General features: G+C 50.6%; 1 protein-coding gene across 2 annotated transcripts in view; it reads left to right on the plus strand.

Annotated features, from left to right (window-relative positions):
- The window catches only part of PTPN6 (protein tyrosine phosphatase non-receptor type 6), a 180112-nt gene that overhangs the window by 35199 nt on the left and 131055 nt on the right, over nucleotides 1-13858 (plus strand). The gene's annotated exons all lie outside the window — the stretch shown is intronic.

Below are 13858 nucleotides of genomic sequence, written 5' to 3' on the forward strand. Positions count from 1 at the left end.
GTGTGCTGCGGCGTGTCTCTAGTGTGTCTGATAATATAACATCCTATGTGTGTGCTGTGACGTGTCTCTAGTGTGTCTGATAATATAACATCCTATGTGTGTGCTGCGGCATGTCTCTAGTGTGTCTGATAATATAACATCCTATATGTGTGCTGGGACGTGTCAATAGTGTGTCTGATAATATAACATCCTATGTGTGTGCTGCGTCGTGTCTCTAGTGTGTCTGATAATATAACATCCTATGTGTGTGCTGCGGCGTGTCTCTAGTGTGTCTGATAATATAACATCCTATGTGTGTGCTGCGGCGTGTCTCTAGTGTGTCTGATAATATAACATCCTATGTGTGTGCTGCGGCATGTCTCTAGTGTGTCTGATAATATAACATCCTATGTGTGTGCTGCGGCGTGTCTCTAGTGTGTCTGATAATATAACATCCTATGTGTGTGCTGCGGCGTGTCTCTAGTGTGTCTGATAATATAACATCCTATGTGTGTGCTGGGACGTGTCAATAGTGTGTCTGATAATATAACATCCTATGTGTGTGCTGCGTCGTGTCTCTAGTGTGTCTGATAATATAACATCCTATGTGTGTGCTGCGTCGTGTCTCTAGTGTGTCTGATAATATAACATCCTATGTGTGTGCTGCGGCGTGTCTCTAGTGTGTCTGATAATATAACATCCTATGTGTGTGCTGCGGCATGTCTCTAGTGTGTCTGATAATATAACATCCTATGTGTGTGCTGTGATGTGTCTCTAGTGTGTCTGATAATATAACATCCTATGTGTGTGCTGCGGCGTGTCTCTAGTGTGTCTGATAATATAACATCCTATGTGTGTGCTGCAACGTGTCTCTAGTGTGTCTGATAATATAACATCCTATGTGTGTGCTGGGACGTGTCTCTAGTGTGTCTGATAATATAACATCCTATGTGTGTGCTGTGACGTGTCTCTAGTGTGTCTGATAATATAACATCCTATGTGTGTGCTGCGGCGTGTCTCTAGTGTGTCTGATAATATAACATCCTATGTGTGTGCTGCGGCGTGTCTCTAGTGTGTCTGATAATATAACATCCTATGTGTGTGCTGCGGCGTGTCTCTAGTGTGTCTGATAATATAACATCCTATGTGTGTGCTGCGACGTGTCTCTAGTGTGTCTGATAATATAACATCCTATGTGTGTGCTGCGACGTGTCTCTAGTGTGTCTGATAATATAGCATCCTATGTGTGTGCTGCGGCGTGTCTCTAGTGTGTCTGATAATATAACATCCTATGTGTGTGCTGGGACGTGTCTCTAGTGTGTCTGATAATATAACATCCTATGTGTGTGCTGGGATGTGTCTCTAGTGTGTCTGATAATATAACATCCTATGTGTGTGCTGTGACGTGTCTCTAGTGTGTCTGATAATATAACATCCTATGTGTGTGCTGTGGCGTGTCTCTAGTGTATCTGATAATATAACATCCTATGTGTGTGCTGCGGCATGTCTCTAGTGTGTCTGATAATATAACATCCTATGTGTGTGCTGCGGCATGTCTCTAGTGTGTCTGATAATATAACATCCTATGTGTGTGCTGTGATGTGTCTCTAGTGTGTCTGATAATATAACATCCTATGTGTGTGCTGCGGCGTGTCTCTAGTGTGTCTGATAATATAACATCCTATGTGTGTGCTGCGACGTGTCTCTAGTGTGTCTGATAATATAGCATCCTATGTGTGTGCTGCGGCGTGTCTCTAGTGTGTCTGATAATATAACATCCTATGTGTGTGCTGGGACGTGTCTCTAGTGTGTCTGATAATATAACATCCTATGTGTGTGCTGTGACGTGTCTCTAGTGTGTCTGATAATATAACATCCTATGTGTGTGCTGTGGCGTGTCTCTAGTGTATCTGATAATATAACATCCTATGTGTGTGCTGCGGCATGTCTCTAGTGTGTCTGATAATATAACATCCTATGTGTGTGCTGCGGCATGTCTCTAGTGTGTCTGATAATATAACATCCTATGTGTGTGCTGTGACGTGTCTCTAGTGTGTCTGATAATATAACATCCTATGTGTGTGCTGCTGCATGTCTCTAGTGTGTCTGATAATATAACATCCTATGTGTGTGCTGTGACGTGTCTCTAGTGTGTCTGATAATATAACATCCTATGTGTGTGCTGCGGCATGTCTCTAGTGTGGCCTCACATGGACAGCACCAGAGGTATACCGTGTAACCATGGCAACAGAACCACCTCACATATCAACAAACAAAACAGGCCCCTTATGCATATCGGCCCACTGGGGGATCTTCCAGTGTTCCCTGTGGCCAATCCTCCCCTGCCCTGGCAGCACATCTGTATTTTGGGGGACAGTAATAAGACACACTATGCTGTCGATTGCAACACAGGTTACCAAGATCGGCCCCGTAATCCGGGGACTGCGACTGTGCACTCCGTACGCTTGTTATCTCCCAGTGGTTTATGATATTTACCTTCTCTTCTGCTTTCCTTATTCTGCCTGTGACGTATCTGCTCTCATTTACCTGGATAAATACTAGATATAGACATTGTTTGCTGAAGAGTGAGAACATTTTTTTATTGTTTATTCTGCAATGAAAACATAATTTGAGAATATAATTACAGTAAAGTCTCTATAAGCGCCATGGCGGCTGGTGACAGCTTCTGCCCCAGATGCATAATGACTAACCGTCAGGCCTAAACATTATATAAATATAAATTACTGCACAAGACACGTGTCGTGAAAGTAGTCAGCCTTACTATGTGAATAAAGTAGTATGGGGGGGGGGGGGGGCAGCCAATCAGTGGAGTCAGTATATCAGTTATACAGATCTAATGGGAATGTGCAGTATATAGCGGTATAACAAATGTATATGTTGTGTACATGTGTGTCTGTCTGAGTATACACAGGTGTAACTAGAACTTTGAAGGCCCTATAGCAAAATTCTGAAGGGGCCCCCCATAGAGACACCTCTCTGCAGCACCCCGCCCGGAGTGGGAATGTCAAGTGTTACCCGTGAGGCCTGGTTACTGCTGTCTATCATTTTTAATATAAGTATTAAGCCAAACCTACTAGAAACTGAATAACTTCATTAGTTGAGGCATATAGCTTATTATACCCCAAGGGACTAACTAATGTAACAACCCCCTTCAGTATGCACCGACCCCTCCCAGCACTCACCGACCCATCCATCACTCATCCACCCCCGCCAGCACACAGTGACTGCCACCTAGTGCTCAACGAACCCTTCCCCCCTCTCAACACTCACTGTCCCGTCCCTGCATGCACTGTCCCCCTCTCAGCACTCACTGTCCCGTCCCTGCATGCACTGTCCCCCTCTCAGCACTCACTGTCCCGTCCCTGCATGCACTGTCTCCCTCTCAGCACTCACTGCCCCATCCCTGCATGCACTGTCCCCCTCTCAGCACTCACTGCCCCATCCCTGCATGCACTGTCCCCCTCTCAGCACTCACTGCCCATCCCTGCATGCACTGTCCCCCTCTCAGCACTCATTGCCCCATCCCTGCATGCACTGTCCCCCTCTCAGCACTCATTGCCCCATCCCTGCATGCACTGTCCCCCTCTGTCAGCACTCACTGTCCCGTCCCTGCATGCACTGTCTCCCTCTCAGCACTCACTGCCCCATCCCTGCATGCACTGTCCCCCTCTCAGCACTCACTGCCCCGTCCCTGCATGCACTGTCCCCCTCTCAGCACTCACTGTCCCGTCCCTGCATGCACTGTCCCCCTCTCAGCACTCACTGCCCCGTCCCTGCATGTACTGTCCCCCTCTCAGCACTCACTGCCCCATCCCTGCATGCACTGTCTCCCTCTCAGCACTCACTGCCCCGTCCCTGCATGCACTGTCCCCCTCTCAGCGCTCACTGCCCCATCCCTGCATGCACTGTCCCCCTCTCAGCACTCACTGTCCCGTCCCTGCATGCACTGTCCCCCTCTCAGCACTCACTGCCACGTCCCTGCATGCACTGTCCCCCTCTCAGCACTCACTGCCCCGTCCCTGCATGCACTGTCCCCCTCTCAGCATTCACTGCCCCGTCCCTGCATGCAGTGCCCCCCTCTCAGCACTCACTGCCCCTTCCCTGCATGCACTGTCCCCCTCTCAGCACTCACTGCCCCATCTCTGTATGCACTGTCCACCCTCTCAGCACTCACTGCCCCATCCCTGCATGCACTGTCCCCCTCTCAGCACTCACTGCCCCATCCCTGCATGCACTGTCCCCCTCTCAGCACTCACTGCCCCGTCCCTGAATGCACTGTCCCACTCTCAGCACTCACTGTCCCATCCCTGCATGCACTGTCCCCCTCTCAGCACTCACTGCCCCATCCCTACATGCACTGTCCCCCTCTCAGCACTCACTGTCCCATCCCTGCATGCACTGTCCCCCTCTCAGCACTCATTGCCCCATCCCTGCATGCACTGTCCCCCTCTCAGCACTCACTGCCCCATCCCTGCATGCACTGTCCCCCTCTCAGAACTCACTGCCCCGTCCCTGCATGCACTGTCCCCCTCTCAGCACTCACTGCCCCATCCCTGCATGCACTGTCCCCAACTCAGCACTCACTGTCCCATCCCTGCATGCACTGTCCCCCCTCTCAGCACTCACTGTCCCATCCCTGCATGCACTGTCCCCCTCTCAGCACTCACTGCCCATCCCTGCATGCACTGTCCCCCTCTCAGCACTCATTGCCCCATCCCTGCATGCACTGTCCCCCTCTCAGCACTCATTGCCCCATCCCTGCATGCACTGTCCCCCTCTCAGCACTCATTGCCCCATCCCTGCATGCACTATCCCCCTCTCAGCACTCACTGCCCCATCCCTACATGCACTGTCCCCCTCTCAGCACTCACTGTCCCATCCCTGCATGCACTGTCCCCCTCTCAGCACTCACTGCCCCGTCCCTGCATGCACTGTCCCCCTCTCAGCACTCACTGCCCCATCCCTGCATGCACTGTCCCCTCAGCACTCACTGCCCCATCCCTGCATGCACTGTCCCCCTCTCAGCGCTCACTGCCCCATCCCTGCATGCACTGTCCCCCTCTCAGCACTCACTGCCCCGTCCCTGCATGCACTATCCCCCTCTCAGCACTCACTGCCCCATCCCTGCATGCACTGTCCCCCTCTCAGCGCTCACTGCCCCATCCCTGCATGCACTGTCCCCCTCTCAGCACTCACTGCCCCGTCCCTGCATGCACTATCCCCCTCTCAGCACTCACTGCCCCATCCCTGCATGCACTGTCCCCCTCTCAGCGCTCACTGCCCCATCCCTGCATGCACTGTCCCCCTCTCAGCACTCACTGCCCCATCCCTGCATGCACTGTCCCCCTCTCAGCACTCACTGTCCCATCCCTGTATGCACTGTCCCCCTCTCAGCACTCACTGTCCCGTCCCTGCATGCACTGTCCCCCTCTCAGCACTCACTGCCCATCCCTGCATGCACTGTCCCCCTCTCAGCACTCACTGCCCCGTCCCTGCATGCACTATCCCCCTCTCAGCACTCACTGCCCCATCCCTGCATGCACTGTCCCCCTCTCAGCGCTCACTGCCCCATCCCTGCATGCACTGTCCCCCTCTCAGCACTCACTGCCCCATCCCTGCATGCACTGTCCCCCTCTCAGCACTCACTGTCCCATCCCTGTATGCACTGTCCCCCTCTCAGCACTCACTGTCCCGTCCCTGCATGCACTGTCCCCCTCTCAGCACTCACTGCCCATCCCTGCATGCACTGTCCCCCTCTCAGCACTCACTGCCCATCCCTGCATGCACTGTCCCCCTCTCAGCACTTACTGCCCCGTCCCTGCATGCACTGTCCCCCTCTCAGCACTCACTGCCCCATCCCTGCATGCACTGTCCCCCTCTCAGCACTCACTGCCCCGTCCCTGCATACACTGTCCCCCTCTCAGCACTCACTGCCCCATCCCTGCATGCACTGTCCCCCTCTCAGCGCTCACTGCCCCATCCCTGCATGCACTGTCCCCCTCTCAGCACTCACTGCCCCATCCCTGCATGCACTATCCCCCTCTCAGCACTCACTGTCCCATCCCTGTATGCACTGTCCCCCTCTCAGCACTCACTGTCCCGTCCCTGCATGCACTGTCCCCCTCTCAGCACTCACTGCCCATCCCTGCATGCACTGTCCCCCTCTCAGCACTCACTGCCCATCCCTGCATGCACTGTCCCCCTCTCAGCACTCACTGCCCCATCCCTGCATGCACTGTCCCCCTCTCAGCACTCACTGTCCCATCCCTGCATGCACTGTCCCCCTCTCAGCACTCACTGCCCCATCCCTGCATGCACTGTCCCCCCTCTCAGCACTCACTGTCTCATCCCTGCATGCACTGTCCCCCTCTCAGCACTCACTGCCCCATCCCTGCATGCACTGTCCCCCTCTCAGCACTCATTGCTACACTCCCAGCACAGAATAAATACCTGTTTTTTGTTAGATACATGGGAGGAGACGCTCACCCCCATATACAGCAGGATCCCAGGAGCAGGACCTCGAAGCTCCTGGGGTGCAATGCATGCACCCCAGGAGCAGACTAACCCGAAGCTCTGCTCCTAGCAGTCACGCCATAGGCTAAAAGAAGTATCAACTAGTGTGAAGGCAAAAAAGATGGCTTTTAGGAAATACAAACAGACTCAAAATAATAACGACGAAGAGCTGTAACTGGACAGACGGAAGGATGCTAAGAGAGTGATAAGACATGCAAAGGCAGAAGCTGAGGAGAAAATGGCCCAGTCAGTAGATAAAGGGGGCAAAACTTTTTTAAGTATATAAGTGAAAGGAGAAAATAAAATGGAGGAATAATAAGACTTAAGGCAGAGAGTGAGCATTTGGTGGAGGGAGATAAGGCAATAGCAGATCACCTAAATAATTATTTTTGCTCAGTATTTACTACAGAAGAAGGTATGGGGCCACAGTTAAGTTGCAAGGACATTCATAAAAATCTGGTAGCTGAAAGTACATTTACAGAGGAGAAGGTCTTAGCAGAACTTTCAAAACTAAAAGTGGATAAATCAATGGGGCCAGATGGGATACACCCAATGATACTCAAAGAGCTAAAAGATGTGCTGGTTACACCGTTAACAGAATTATTTAACCAGTCTCTAAGTACAGGTGCCATTCCAGAGGACTGGAAAAGAGCAAATGTAGTTCCACTGCGCAAGAGTGGAAGCAGGGAAGAAGCAAGTAACTACAGACCAGTAAGCCTTACATCAGTAGTGGGGAAAGTAATGGAAAAACTATTAAAAGAAAGAGTTGTGGAATATCTTAAATCAAACAACTTACAGGATCCAAAACAGCATGGATTTACTGGTGGGAGATCATGCCAAACAAATCTTATTGACTTTTTTGACTCTGTGACAAAAATAATAGATCAAGGGGGAGCTGTAGATGCAGCATATCTAGACTTTAGTAAGGCATTCGACACTGTCCCACATCGCAGACTGCTAAATAAACTTGAAAGCGTGGGGGTGGATTGTAAAACAGTTAAATGGATAAGAAACTGGTTGCAGGATCGGAAACAGACAGTCGTAGTTAATGGAGTGCAATCTATGGAGGGAAATGTTACCAGTGGAGTACCCCAGGGATCTGTACTTGGTCCAGTTCTCTTTAATATCTTTGTTGGTGACATAGCAAATGGTATTGAAGGGAAGGTATGCCTTTTTGCAGATGATACAAAGATATGCAACAGGGTAGACAACCAGGAGGGGTAAAACAAATGATTGATGACCTAGGTAGGCTTGAGAAATGGTCAAGAACGTGGCAACTACAGTTTAATGCGAAATAATGCAAAATCATGCACTTGGGTCTCAAAAACCCAAAGGCTAAATATACTATCAAGGGTACTATAATGGAAATTACTGAGGAGGAAAGGGATTTAGGAGTCACTATTTCAAGTGACTTCAAGGCAGGAAAGCAATGCAACAAAGCAATGAGAAAGGCAAGTCAGATGCTTGGTTGCATAGGGAGAGGAATCAGTAGCAGGAAAAAAAAAGTGATAATGCCACTGTATAGGTCATTGGTACGGCCCCATCTGGAATACTGTGTCCAGTTCTGGAGACTATATCTCCAGAAGGATATAAATACATTAGAGAGTGTACAAAGAAGGGCAACTAAAATGGTGCATGGCCTACATCACACAACTTGCCCGGAAAGGCTAAAAGATCTTAACATGTATAGTTTGTAGGAGAGAAGGGAAAGGGGGGACATGATAGAAACTTTCAAATATATCAAGGGTCTTAACAAAGTTCAGGAGGGAAACATTCTTCAAAGGAAGAGAAGTATTAGAACTCGAGGACATACACTGAGACTGGAGAGGGGGAGGTTCAGGGGAAATTTAAGGAAAAATTACTTCACAGAAAGGGTAGTGGATAAGTGGAATAGCCTCCCATCAGAGGTGGTAGAGGCTAAGACTGTAGACCAATTTAAACATGCTTGGGATAGGCATATGAATATCCTTACAAAGAATTAAGGTTCAACAAGGGTTGAGATTGCCTAAAGGATATATAAATAAAAAAAAGGGGCAGACTAGATGGGCCAAGTGGTTCTTATCTGCCGTCAAATTCTATGTTTCTGTGTTTCTATGTTACGAGTCTTGTTAAAGGGGAATACTAAAATAACCCATCCTAGATTTGAATGAATGAAATATTCTTATTAAATACTTTGTTCTTTACATAGTTGAATGTGCTGACAACAAAATCACACAAAAATTATCAATGGGAATCAAATTTATTAACCCATGGAGGTCTGGATTTGGAGTCACACTCAAAATTAAAGTGGAAAAACACACTACAGGCTGATCCAACTTTGATGTAATGTCCTTAAAACAAGTCAAAATGAGGCTCAGTAGTGTGTGTGGCCTCCACGTGCCTGTATGACCTCCCTACAACGCCTGGGCATGCTCCTGATGAGGTGGCGGATGGTCTCCTGAGGGATCTCCTCCCAGACCTGGACTAAAGCATCCGCCAACTCCTAGACAGTCTGTGGTGCAACGTGGCATTGGTGGATGGAGCGAGACATGATGTCCCAGATGTGCTCAATTTGATTCAGGTCTGGGGAACGGGCGGGCCAGTCCATAGCATCAATGCCTTCGACTTGCAGGAACTGCTGACACACTCCAGCCACATGAGGTCTAGCATTGTCTTGCATTAGGAGGAACCCAGGGCCAACCGCACCAGCATATGGTCTCACAACGGGTCTGAGGATCTCATCTCGGTACCTAATGGCAGTCAGGCTACCTCTGGTGAGCACATGGAGGGCTGTGCGGCCCCCCAAAGAAATGCCACCCACACCATTACTGACCCACTGCTAAACCGGTCATGCTGGAGGATGTTGCAGGCAGCAGAACGTTCTCCTTGGCGTCTCCAGACTCTGTCACGTCTGTCACATGTGCTCAGTGAGAACCTGCTTTCATCTGTGAAGAGCACAGGGCGCCAGTGGCGAATTTGCCAGTCTTGGTGTTCTCTGGCAAATGCCAAACGTCCTGCACGGTGTTGGGCTGTAAGCACAACCCCCACCTGTGGACGTCGGGCCCTCATACCACCCTCATGGAGTCTGTTTCTGATCGTTTGAGTAGACACATGCACATTTGTGGCTTGCTGGAGGTCATTTTGCAGGGTTCTGGCAGTGCTCCTCCTGTTCCTTCTTGCACAGAGGCGGAGGTAGCGGTCCTGCTGCTGGGTTGTTGCCCTCCTACGGCCTCCTCCACGTCTCCTGATGTACTGGCCTGTCTCCTGGTAGCGCCTCCATGCTCTGGACACTACGCTGACAGACACGGCAAACCTTCTTGCCACAGCTCGCATTGATGTGCCATCCTGGATGAGCTGCACTACCTGAGCCACTTGTGTGGGTTGTAGACTCCGTCTCATGCTACCACTAGAGTGAAAGCACCGCCAGCTTTCAAAAGTGACCAAAACATCAGCCAGAAAGCATAGGAGCTGAGAAGTGGTCTGTGGTCACCACCTGCAGAACAACTCCTTTATTGGGGGTGTCTTGCTAATTGCCTATAATTTCCACCTGTTGTCTATTCCATTTGCACAACAGCATGTGAAATTGATTGTCAATCAGTGTTGCTTCCTAAGTGGACAGTTTGATTCCACAGAAAAGTGATTGACTTGGAGTTACATTGTGTTGTTTAAGTGTTCCCTTTATTTTTTTGAGCAGTGTATATATATATATATATATATACAGAGAGAGAGAGAGATCAGATCTGCCAGACTCCCTGACATAATACACTATGTAGAGTGATTGAACACTCGGGGTGTAGCATGGGCACACTAGTTGTAATGCATGATCACATTAACGCTGAGAAATGTTCTTGATAACTCTGTGCTCCCTACATTGTGGCAGTTCTGCGGAAACGACAAATGTTTTTATCAGGATGACAATTCCATCTGTCATGTTTCCAGGGCGACGCTGGACTGGTATACAGAAAATTTGGTAACCCACATGGAATGGTCAGCTCAGAGTCCACTGAGAACCTCTGGGATGAATTGGAGCGATGGTTGCGTTCTAGACCGACTCAACCTTCTTAGCTGTCGCAGTTGGTCACTGTACTTGAGGCAGAATGGCAAAGCATACTGTCTGCTGTTGTCCAGGAACTTGTGGACAGTTGGCCAAGTAGGGTGTCTGCAGTAATCACTGCACATGGTGGACCCATAACGTACTGACGTCAATACAATCTCTTTGGTCTATTTGCTGTCGGTGTCCAATCACTTCTGTCCACATAGTGTACCAATCTCCATGACTCCCTGAACAGGCTAGAAATCTCCCTGATTGCACCTTACCCCCATTATGTACAGTAGTTGTTATGTTCTTGGCAGGGGCGTCAGAACGTTTTTTTTGGTTGGGGGGGGGGGGGGGGGGGGGGTGCCAGGATAAAATCTCAGTTTGGCTCCCCTAGCTCCTGACCACCTTAGACAGGTCTCTATGAAGCACCTGGTAGATCCCCTTATACACATTATGCCAGGAAGAGCCCATTACACACATTATACCAGGTAGAGTCCAATACACACATTACGCCTGGTAGAGCCGCTTACACACATTACACCCGGTAGAGCCGCTTGTACACATTACGCCTGCTAGAGCCCCTATACACATTACGCCTGGTAGAGCTCATTATACATATTATGCCGGATATAGCCCCTTGTACACATTACGCCTAGTAGATCCCATTACACACATTACGCCTGGTAGAGCAGCATTTACACATTACGCCTGGTAGAGCAGCGTTTACACATTACCCCTGGTAGAGCAGCGTTTACACATTACGCCTGGTAGAGCAGCGTTTACACATTACCCCTGGTAGAGCAGCGTTTACACATTACCCCTGGTAGAGCCGCTTGTACACATTATGCCTGGTAGAGCAGTGTTTACACATTACGCCTGGTAGAGCAGCGTTTACACATTACCCCTGGTAGAGCAGCGTTTACACATTATGCCTGGTAGAGCCGCTTGTACACATTATGCCTGGTAGAGCCGCTTGTACACATTATGCCTGTTAGAGCCACTTGTACACATTATGCCTGGTAGAGCAGCGTGTACACATTACGCCTGGTAGAGCAGCGTTTACACATTACCCCTGGTAGAGCAGCGTTTACACATTATGCCTGGTAGAGCCGCTTGTACACATTATGCCTGGTAGAGCCGCTTGTACACATTATGCCTGGTAGAGCCACTTGTACACATTATGCCTGGTAGAGCAGCGTGTACACATTACGCCTGGTAGAGGAGCGTTTACACATTACGCCTGGTAGAGCAGCGTTTACACATTACATCTGGTAGAGCCGCTTGTACACATTATGCCTGGTAGAGCCGCTTGTACACATTACGCCTCGTAGAGCCGCTTGTACACATTATGCCTGGTAGAGCAGCGTTTACACATTACGCCTGGTAGAGGAGCGTTTACACATTACGCCTGGTAGAGCAGCGTTTACACATTACGTCTGGTAGAGCCGCTTGTACACATTACGCCTGGTAGAGCCGCTTGTACACATTACGCCTGGTAGAGCCCATTATACATATTACGTCGGATAGAGCCCATTATACACATTACATGGAGGAGAAGGACAGAGGTACAGATGGCATAGGGAGCAGCGGTAAAGAGGGGGGAAAAGGGGGGAGTATCAGACACAGACAGAGGGGACAGAGGCATGGATGGAGAACATGCCATAGATATACAGACTGTACAGTATATAGGAAAGTGAGCAGAGGCACTAATGGGAAAGAGGACTGAGGCATAGAAAGGGGAGGGGTAAAGGCACAGTTGGAGGGGTGGGGAAAGCGGCGCACATGGGGACACAGGGGAAATAGGTGAACATGGAGACACAGGAGAAAGAGGCAGAGATGGGGACATAGGGGGAGGAGGCAGACATGTGGATATAGGGGAAAGAGGCACACATGGGGACATAAAGGAAAGAGGCACACATGGGGACATAGAGGAAAGTGGCACAGATGGGGATATAGGGGAAAGAGGCACACATGGAGATATAGGGAAAGAGGCACATAGGGGAAAGAGGTAGACATGTGGACATAGGGGAAAGAATCACACCTGAGAATCTTGTGAGAGTCTCTATCCAGTCCAGCCAGGGGATGCAGGGGGAGGAGGAGAACGGAGGAGTAGCAGGAGACCTGGGGGCGGGGCTACATGCAAATGAGTGAGTAGAGGAAGTTGAGCTTGTTGGGAGATCTAAACATTCCCCTGCGAGGCTGCTACTCCAGAGTGAGGGGGGCACCCCCATGCCGGTAACTACAGTCTGCATATAATGATATAGTGCTGGCAGAGGGGGGGCTGCTGGCATTAATAATCCCAGCTCCGAGCTGCTCCTTCTTACCCAGACGCATGTCTGCAGCCGAGAACATCAGGGGCCTCTGTAGACCCTCTGCTTCCTGTAAACCCCCCTCTCTATTGCTTTGACCTCAGTCCCACTCTCAGCTGTACAGCGCTGTCTGCGAGGGGAGACCCAGCCGGGGGATCGCGGTGAAGTGCTCCCTCCTCCACTGCTGTAGCTTGCCACATCCTGGGCGGGATGTACTAAGCGGAAAATGCGGTAAACTCCCTGTTTACCGCATTTTCCTGATGTACTAACCCCCGGCCGGCAGGACAGCGCCGCGTCGGGGTACGCCAGCTTTAGCCCCCGGGCGCCCCCGTCACCCCGCGCATGCGCAAACTGACTTCTGGGGCCGAATCCCGGAAGTCAGGCTGCCGCTGCGCATCGCAGAGGACAGCTCTTATCGGAAGAGCTGTCCTCCGCAATGCTGATCGCATATGTTAGTACATATGCGATCAGCATCGTGGCGCAGGGAGGCGATGGGCGGCGATGTACATTAGTACATCCCGCCCCCTGTCAGCAGTGTGACAAGCGCAGCAAGCCGCGGAGCGGAGAGAGCGGCTTTCCAGGCAGGCGCCTCCCTGCATCGCGGGCCACGCTGAGCGGCTAGTGCCAGCTCTGCTGCCGGGTAACGTGCTGCTGTATTAGCAGCGGTGCCGGACACACTGCTGCTAATACAGGAGCACGGGCAGCGCTGAAGCTAGCGGCTGCACAGGCGTCCGGGTGGATGGCGCCTCTTTCAAGTTTTGGTTGGAGCGAGCTGCCCCCTTGCCCCCCCCCCCCCTCTTCCGACGCCCCTGGTTCTTGGGGAAAAAAAGATATATATACATTCAAATTGGATCATCGTTGCCATTTCCCCGCATTGGCTATAAAAGTGACTGATCACTATGCCCAGTGGCATCAGAAGAGTGGTCCGCACCCAGGTGTCACCCTTGGAGGGTTTGACACCAAAATGCCGGCTTCTCCACAGTGGCAGGAGCTGGGTACTGCAGTGTGACATTCCAGT

This window comes from Pseudophryne corroboree, chromosome 3 (assembly GCF_028390025.1).
Source record: "Pseudophryne corroboree isolate aPseCor3 chromosome 3, aPseCor3.hap2, whole genome shotgun sequence".
Classification (NCBI taxonomy): domain Eukaryota; kingdom Metazoa; phylum Chordata; class Amphibia; order Anura; family Myobatrachidae; genus Pseudophryne; species Pseudophryne corroboree.